The sequence below is a fragment of the Bubalus bubalis genome, chromosome X, assembly GCF_019923935.1.
Source record: "Bubalus bubalis isolate 160015118507 breed Murrah chromosome X, NDDB_SH_1, whole genome shotgun sequence".
Taxonomy (NCBI): Eukaryota; Metazoa; Chordata; class Mammalia; order Artiodactyla; family Bovidae; genus Bubalus; species Bubalus bubalis.
Genome location: NC_059181.1, coordinates 82,409,622 through 82,419,506, shown reverse-complemented (window position 1 = coordinate 82,419,506; position 9,885 = coordinate 82,409,622).

Below are 9,885 nucleotides of genomic sequence, written 5' to 3'. Positions count from 1 at the left end.
TGCATAATTTATAGTTAGCCCTCAGTATCTGTGGGTTCTCTTCATCCATGGATTCAACTGACCATGGACTGTGTGGTACTTACTTACTATTGAAAAATATCCAAGTATAAGTGTACCTGTGCAATTCAAACTTATTCAAGTGTCAACTGTATATTCTTGAGAGAAGCTGGTTCCAGAACAATATTGTGTTAATTATTTAGTGCTATTTAACAAACTACACCAAAATTTAGCAGTTTAAAACAGCAAACTTTTATCATATCAGGAATAATAAGTGTTTTTGAGAGTCAGAAATCTCTGACTTCTTCTGGGTGGCTTCTCTGGGTGGTTTTGAGTCAGAGTCCTTATGCATTTGCTGAAAGTACATTGGCCAGGACTGTGGTCTTCTCAAGGCTTGACTGGGATTGAAGAATTCACTTCCAGCTTTATTCACATGTTTTTGGCATGCCTCAGTTTCTCCTTGGTAGTTTGCCAGAGGCCTTTTTCTCATCATATGGGCAAACAAATAGGCTGCCTGAGTGTCCTCCTGACATGACAGCTGGCTTCTGCTAGAGCAAGTGATTCAAAACAGAGCAGAGACAAAGAAGGAAGCCACAGTCTTCTGTAACCTAATTTCAGAAATGTCATACCATCACTTCTGTCATCTGATATTTGTCACATAGACCAACTCTGTTAATGTGGGAAGGAGCTACACAGGGTGTGAATACCAGGAGGTGGCAATCATTGGGGACCATTTTGGAAGCTGGCTCCAACAGCAAAGATGCTCAATAAATATGCATATATTTGTGTATAGGGAGATATAGAGGAAAAACATAGCCATCAAAATACTGAGAATGTGTATCTCTGGGTGGTGAGATTATGACTTTAAAAAATTTTTTTTCTTTTTTATCTATTTTGCAATTTTTATGGGAAACTCTATTGCTGATGTTTGGTAAAATCAGAAACCAATCAATACAGTTTATTAAAGGAATTGAATGGGAATTGAGGAAATGAAGAAAATGTACTATTCCTTCAAGAATTCTGATAGTCAAAGTAACATAGAGTGATGAGTTTAGTTTTAGGAATAGGTGTAACTGAGGAATGTGTTTTTTTTCCCCCAGGCAAGGCTTTATTGGGACCCCTGTAGCAGCAGGGAGCAGTGAGAACAAAAACAGTTTCCCTTGCTTGCTCTCCCGAGGGGGAGAGGGAGCAAGCTTGTTCTTATGTGGGGTAAGGGTAGGGGTATGTCCAGGAGTGGGCCAGAGGGGTGGCTTAGGTGCTTTGCCTATCCCTTAGGTGGTGTTCTGTGCAGAGGGCATGTGCCATACCCTGCTTTTCTTCCTAGCCCCTGCTTTTGCTTCCTACACCTTGCTTTTGCTCAAGTCTCTTCAAATGTGGCTGTTGGGTTTTTTAAAAATAGGAAAGAAAATATGTTTGTAGACTCAGAGGAAGAATCTGGAGGAAGAGATCAAGATCAGAGGCACAGGAGAGAGAAAAGACTATTGAAGTTTTAGAGGTTGTGGAAGGAAGTGCACTGCAGCGTGGAGATGGAGGTTGTTGTCATAATCACAGTGAATGATAATTGAAGTCTAGATATGTGAATGAGTTGGTCTTGGTCATGAGACTGTGTAAGCCTTGGACAAGATATGTTAGCTTTGACTAAGAATAATTAACCTTGAGTTGGAGTGGGAAAACAATGACCTTTGAAATATGAGAGGAGGAAAATATGGGTGCCATTGTTAGAAAATAACTAGAGTATTAATGCAGGAAATTCGTTGGCGTTCACACTTAAATGGTTGTTTTTATTCCTCTGAGAAAGGCAGCAAGACATTCTACTGAGTCTGACTGTGATAGGGTAAAAAGCCTGGAGAGGGTCGTTACAAGTTTAAAACATCTGTTGTTTGGAGCGGTAAAATGCCAACCAGGGAAAGGATTGTGGAGAAAGCTTGAGAGCCCAGATGATAATATCTGTGGTCTCTTGTGTCATCTTTAAACACAGAGAATGGTATTACTGTGTTTATATATAATAATGTTTATATGTTGATCATTAAAATACTTGCTGCCTTTCATGTTACAGGAAAATGTTTCTCTACTCACAATACTTCTGGCACCAAATATATGGCTTTTTCTCTGACATCAACCAGTTTTCCAAGTCTCTGGACACTAAGCAAATGTCCTATCATTTAGCTCAGTTCTGAGTTAATCAATTCTAATTATTCAGAGTTACTGTTAGTCTTCATATATTTGAGTTCAGTTCCATAAGAATGCCCTCACTTCAGATGCCATTGACAAGTCATGTTGGTTTTTGTGGTACCCACACTTCTGTTTGACTTGGGTACCAAGTTGGGGGTTCTCATACAGCCCTCCTCAGATTTGATAATTTGTGGAATGGCTTATGAAACTCAGTGAAATGTTTACATTTACTGGTTGATTATAAAGGATGCAGATGTACAGCCAAATAGAGAGGTATGTAGGCCAAGGTCTAGAAGGGCCCTGAGTGCAGAAGCTTCTGTCTCCAGGAGAGTTTACCATACTCTTGGCACATGGATGTGTTCACTAACCTGGAAACTCTCCAAATTCCATAGTTTAGGGATTTTTTATTAAGACTTCATCATGTAGGCATGATCAATTATTAACTTAATTTGTATGCCTTCTCCCCTCCCAAGAGGATGAGGATGGAGCTGAAAGTTGCATGTTTCTAATTATGGCTTAGTCTTTCTGGTGATCATTCCTCATTCTGACTACTACAAAAAGTCTCCTTTTTAGAACAACAACAAAATGCTCCTATCACTCAGGAAATTCCAAGGGATTTAAGAGCTCTTTGTAAGATGCTCCTATCATCTCAGTCAGGAAATTACAAGTTTCAGGAGCTCTGTGTCAGAAACAGGGGCAGAGACCAAATATATATCTTCTATGTCACACATGTTATTGGCCAGCCTCTGACACAGTTTATATCTTTTTTAAAAATAGTGAGTTAATGTAATATGTATTCACAGCATTTCTCCTTACTTCTTATTAAGTTATCTTCCTTGAATTATGTTTACAGAAATCCCATGATTTAGCTAGCTTCAGTTTTAAGATGACAGTTATCAGTCTCTATGAGCCAAACCGAAATTTTGGTCTTCTTTTTGAAATAGCTATGGCCATCAAAAATGTGATCTTTGCACAGATGTAGGTAATATGAATTTATGTAGGTAATATGAATTATTTTTAGGTAGAAAATTTACATAGGTCAAGAGTTTGCTCATAGGTACATAAAGCTTTGGGTTTTAGAACTCAAAAGCTCATTAACATTTAAGAGAAGCCCTCAGTATTAGCAGTTTTCCTTTTTCTGAAGAAAACCTCCAAAACCCCATTTACTGGAGAACACAAAAAACACTATGTACCTGAGCATAGGAGCTGAAACGTACATTAAAAACACCTTTCAGGAAATTTAAATGTAACTCTTTTCATCCCTCAGACAGATAATTTGATATACACAAAAATTATATTCACATTCCAGTCCCTCTGTAAAAACCTGTCAACTTGATGTCTAGGACTCACTGAATGCTTACAGCTAGTAGGCTCCTCTATTTTTTTTTAATTAGAAGATAATTGCTTTACAATATTGTGGTGGTCTCTGCCATACATCAACATGAATCAGTCATAATTTTATATATGCACACACACATATATATATCCTCCCTCTTGAACCTGTCTCCCCCCATTCCACCCTCCTAGGTTGTCAACTGACTACCACAGGCTGGGATCCCTGAGTTACATAGCAGCTTCCTGCTAGATATTTTATGCATGGTAGTGTATATATGTTGATGCTACTTTCTCAATTTGCCTTACCCTCTTCTTCCTCCAGTTTGTCCACAAGTCCCTTCTTTCTGTATCTTCTTCTCTGAAAATAAGTTCATCAGTATTGTTTTCCTAGATTCCATATATATATGTTAATATATGATATTTGTTTTGTCTTTCTGACTTCACTCTGTATAACAGGCTCTAGGTTTATCTACCTCACTACAACTGACACACATTTGTTCCTTGTCATGGCTGAGTAATATTCCATTGTATATATGTACCATATCATCTTTATTAAGTCAGAATACTCTTGCTGCCAACAGTTGAGAAGCATGAGTCAAAACAGGGTTGTATTTGTTTTCATACTTGTTTAGGCCCATTGAACTTGCTATTGTAATTCCATAATTTAACTTTAATATTATGACAACCAATTGAAACATGACTCCAAAAATTATTATTTTTTCTATAAAAACCAAGTTGACTGAACAACACTAGGAATAAAGCAAAGGACTTAACTAGAATTAGAGATATAACAGATTAATAAGAATATGCTAATGTACTTTGTGCTAATATTGTTGAAGAATTAGATGAAATGAATATATTTCTAGAAAAATATAAATTGCCAAAGGTGACTCAATAAAATAAAATAAATGCCTTAATTAACTTTAATAACATTCAGGGAACTTACTCAGCATTTGAAAATCTCCCAATAAGGAAAACACCAGGCCCAGATAGTTTTACCATCTTACACAAAATATTTTAGGGGATTAAAAAGGAAATAATTCTAAATTATTTTATCAGGTGAGTATATATGATACCAAACCAGAAAATGATAATATGTGGAAGTATAATTAGAAGTCAAATTCACTCATGAATATAGATACAAAATTTTAGTAAACATATTTAAAAATTTATTCTAGCAATATTTAAAAGCATAGTTCATTAAACCCATAGATTCAGATGGATTTATTTCAGACATGTAATAGTTTATTTAGGAAATGCCATGAAAATAAATTTTAGGTTCCTCTGTGAGAATTCTTAAGTAATAATAGATTAGAAAATTGATTGATGTAATTCACCACATTAATATGTTTTAGTACTATTTAAAGGATGATGCTAAAGCTGAAACTCCAGTACTTTGGCCACCTCATGCGAAGAGTTGACTCATTGGAAAAGACTCTGATGCTGGGAGGGATTGGGGGCAGGAGGAGAAGGGGACGACAGAGGATGAGATGGCTGGATGGCATCACTGACTCGATGGACGTGAGTCTGAGTGAAATCCGGGAGTTGGTGATGGACAGGGAGGCCTGGCGTGCTGTGATTCATGGGGTCGCAAAGAGTCAGACACGACTGAGTGACTGAACTGAACTGAGGACTGGCTATATTAATAACATACAAGTAGATTTCAGAGCAAATTATATTATAGGGAAAGTAATTTCATAAGTGATAATGGTGTTAACTCACCAGGGAAACATAAACCTAAATGTCTTTTTACCTAATAAGAGAGTGCAGTTGATTGAATGTTTGTCCCCTCATACACACCAATTCTTAGAAATCCCATACATCTCATATGTTATTTTCATCTTTTTCATTTGTCTTTCTGTCTTCTTTTCTAATTGGCTGATTTCCATTATTCTAACTTCCAGTTCACTCATTCATTCTCCTGTATTATTTTGTTTGCCATATATTGTCCTAGCTTGTTTTTTCTCTTGGCAATTGAGTTGTCTAATTTTGATTGGCTCTTCTTTATTGTTTCTAGTTCATTGTTCTAGAGATCTGAATTTCCATCAATGGTCTCCCCGAATTCCTTTAGTGTTTTCATTACCTCCTTTTTGAAATCAGCGTCGGGTAGACTGGAGAGGTCTGTTTGTTTTTTGGGGGGGATTTGTCTTGTCCTTTTATGAGGGAGTAACTCCTTTGCCTTTTTGTTTTACTTATATATCTTACATGTCTTGGATCCTATGAATTTAGGAAAAATAGTTATCTATTGTCTTAAAGGGCTGTTTTTATGTGGGAGCAACCCTGTTTAGACTGTTTGAGGCCAATATTTTTGGTGTGAGGGTTGGTTTTTGTATGGATGCTTATCACATCTTTCCTCAGGGTATGGTGGCCATTCTCCTCTTGATAGGGGTGTATTTGGTATTGTGGTGACATGTGCTGGCACTGGATATTGGGCAGAGCCTCCCATTTGCTCTGTAGTTGTCACAAACCTGTCAGGGGCAAGATCTACTTCCCAGTTATTGGATTTGAAACCCCTAGATCCAGTTCCAAGCTATGATGTGAGGTAAGCAGGACTGCAGTCCTCCCTCTGGGAAAGGATTCACTGTATTTTCTTCTCCAGGACCTGTCTACTGACATGTTCCACTTTGTGTCCACTTGGTGTCCACACCCACAAAGATCCTTGTGTCTGGCATTGCTTTCAGGTTGTGTCCTCTATGGGCTGCCCCTCTCTGTTGTACTCTGGAGCTGTTCCTCTGAAAGCTCTGCAAGCTTTCAGTCAGTATTCTGTGAAAATTATTCCATTTGTAGATGTATTTTTGATGTATTTGTGGCAGGAGGTAAGCTTCACATCCCTCCATTGCACCACCATCTTGATCTCTTTCCTTTTGTTCTTTTTGATGCAATTTAAGTGTGATTGTTTTCTTGCTTTCTCTTTCTGATTTTAGTAGTTACTGCAGATGGTGATTGCAGCCATGAAATTAAGAGATGCTTACTCCTTGGAAGGAAAGTTATGACCAACCTAGATAGCATATTGAAAAGTAGAGACATTACTTTGCCAACAAAAGTCCATCTAGTCAAGGCTATGGTTTTTCCAGTGGTCATGTATGGATGTGAGAGTTGGACTGTGAAGAAAGCTGAGCGCCAAAGCATTGATGCTTTTGAACTGTGGTGTTGGAGAAGACTCTTGAGAGTCCCTTGGACTGCAAGGAGATCCAACCAGTCCTTTCTAAAGGAGATCAGCCCTGGGTGTTCTTTGGAAGGACTGATGCTAAAGCTGAAACTCCAATACTTTGGCCAACTCATGTGAAGAACTGACTCATTGGAAAAGACCCTGATGCTGGGAAAGATTGAAGGCGTGCGGAGAAAGGGATGACAGAGGATGAGATGGTTGGATGGTATCACCAACTCAATGGACATGAGTTTGAGTAGGCTCTAGGAGTTGGTGATGGACAGAGAAGCCTGGCGTACTGCAGTCTGTGGGGTCACAAAGAGCCAGACACGACTGAGTGACTGAAATGAACTGAACTGAACAAGTGTTTTTTTTTGCATTTCTTAATGTTTTTTTTTTAATTTTATTTTATTTTTAAACTTTACATAGTTGTATTAGTTTTGCCAAATATCAAAGTGAATCCGCCACAGGTATACATGTGTTCCCCATCCTGAACCCTCCTCCCTCCTCCTTCCCCATTCCATCCCTCTGGGTCGAACAAGTGTTTTATATACTAACATTTCATTATTAGTATATAGAAAAAAAACAGATTGCTGTATATTAAACTGTCCTGAAACTTTACTGAATTAATTTTAAAAATAGCTTTTAGGCAGAGATTTTTGAGTTACATATAGTATCACATCATCTGCAAATAGTGACAGTTTTACTTCTTTCCCCCCATTTGGATGATGTTTTCTTCCCCTTTTCTTGTCTGATTGCTGTGGTTAAGATTCCTAGTACAGTGTTAACTAGAAGCAACAAGAGTGGACATCCTTGTCTTGTTCTTGATTTTAAAGGAAATGGTTTTAGCTTTTCACCATTGAATATGATATTAGCTATGGGCTAGTCATAAATGCCCTTTATAATGTTGAGAGGTGTTCCCTCTATACTCACTTTGGTGAGAATTGTTTTCCTTAATATATGTTGAATTTTTTCAAATGCTTCTTCTGTATTTATTGAGATGATCATGAGGTTTTTATCCTTCCTTTTGTTTATATGGTGTATCACATTGATTTATTTATGAATATTGCACCATTCTTATGTCCCTGGAATAAATCCTACTTGTTCATGGTGTATGATAGTTTTTATATGTTGCTGAATTTGGCTTGGTAGAAATTTTTTTTGAGGATTTTTGCATCTATAATCATCAGAGATATGTCTTGTAATTTTCTTTTGGTAGTGTCTTTGTCCTGGTATCAGGGTATAGGTAGGTGGCCTTGTAGAATGAATTTGTTTCATTTACTTCAATTTTTTGGAATAGTTTATAAGAATCAGTATGTCTAATTTATGTTTGGTAGAATTCCTCTGTGAAGCCACTTGGTACTGGACTTTAATTTGCTGGGGGTTTTTGATTACCAATTCATTTTACTACTGGTGACTAGTTTATTCAGTCTGTTTCTTCCTGATTCAATCTTGGATGATTGTATGTTTATAGAAATTTATCCATTTCTCCTAGGCTGTCCAATACATTTTCATATAACTGTTCCTAGTATTTTATTATGATTTTTATACCTTTGTGTTATTGATTCTTATTTCTTCTTTTTCATTTCTTATTTTGTTTCAGTCCACTCTTTTTTTCTTGATGAGCCTTGCAAAAGGCATATCAATTTTATCTTTTAAAAAAAGTAATCTTGGCTTCATTCATCTTTTCTATTTTTTTGTATTTTTAAAATTTATTTCTTGATCTTTATTATTTCATTTCTTCTGCTTACTTACTTTGTTCTTTTTCTAATTCCTTTAGATGCTAGATTAGGTTGTTTGAGATTTTTCTGTTTCCTTGAGGAATACTTGTATTACTATAAACTTCCCTCTTGGAACTGCTTTTTAGCATTTCATAGAGTTTAGAAAGTTATGCTTTTAGTTTCATTTATCTTGAGCTATTTTTCTTTTCCTTTTTTTTTTAAGAGCTGAGAAGATGCCAAGATAACTGAATTAGGATCATGAGGAAATGGAGCTATTTTCTGATTTCCACTTGGATTCATTCATTGAGTCAATTGCATTTTAGTATGATGATGTTTATTCTCCACATGTTTGTATTTTCCCCATTTTTCTTCTTCTGATTGATTTCTAGTCTCATACCATACCATTGTGGTTGGAAAAAATGCTTGATACAAATTTTGTCCTCTTAAATTTGTAGAGACTTGTTTTGTGGCCTAGCATGTGATCTCTCTAAGACAATGTTCATTGTATACTTAAAAAGGAATTGCATTCTGCTGTATATGCATGGAATCTTGTAGACCTATATTAAACCCAACAGGTCTAATGTGTCATTTAAGACCTTTTTTTTCCCTTTTCGATTTTATGTCTGGATCATCTGTCCACAGACAAAAGTGGAGTATTGAAGTCCCCTACTATTCCTGTATTACTGTCAATTTTTCCCTTTGTACTATAATTGTTAATAATTGCTATATATATTTAGGTGCTTGAATATTAGATACATACATGCTAACAAATATTATATTCTCTTCTTTATTGATCCCTTTATCATTATATAATAATAATATTATTTGTCTTTGACTATAAACTTTGTTTTAAAGTCTACTTTGTCTGATATGAGTGTTGCTACCACATCGTTCTTTTCATTTCTATTTCCATGAAATATCTTTTTCCATCTCCTCACTTTCAGTCTGTGTGTGTCTTTAGCTCTTGAGTGAGTCTCTTTTTAACCACCATGTTGATGGGTCTTTTTTTTTTTTTCCCCTAGTCCATGAGCTACCCTTTGTCTTTTGATCAGAGCATTTAATCCACTGACATTAAAGTGGTTATTGATGGATATGTACTTATTGCCAGTTTTTTTTTTTTCTGGTAACTTTTGTATTTCTCCATTCATTTTTTTTTTGTGGTTTGATAATTTTCTTTAGTGTTACAGTTGTGTTCCTTCCTGTCTAGTTTTTGCTTATCCTTATTTTAGGTTTCTGATTTGTGGTCACTATGGTCTTCATATATGTTGATTTACAACTATATGTCCTTATTTTAAACTGATATTCATTTAAGTAAAAAATATTCTAAAAGATCTACATTTTCACTCCCCCCCTCCTCGCATTTTGTGTTTTTTATGTCACATTTTACATCTTCATGTTTATCCCTTTACTATTTATTATAGTTGTTATCAATTCTACAATTTTGTCTTTTAATCTTTGTACTAGCTTATTTAAGTGGTTAAAACCACTGCCTCTGTAATATATTTTTCTTTA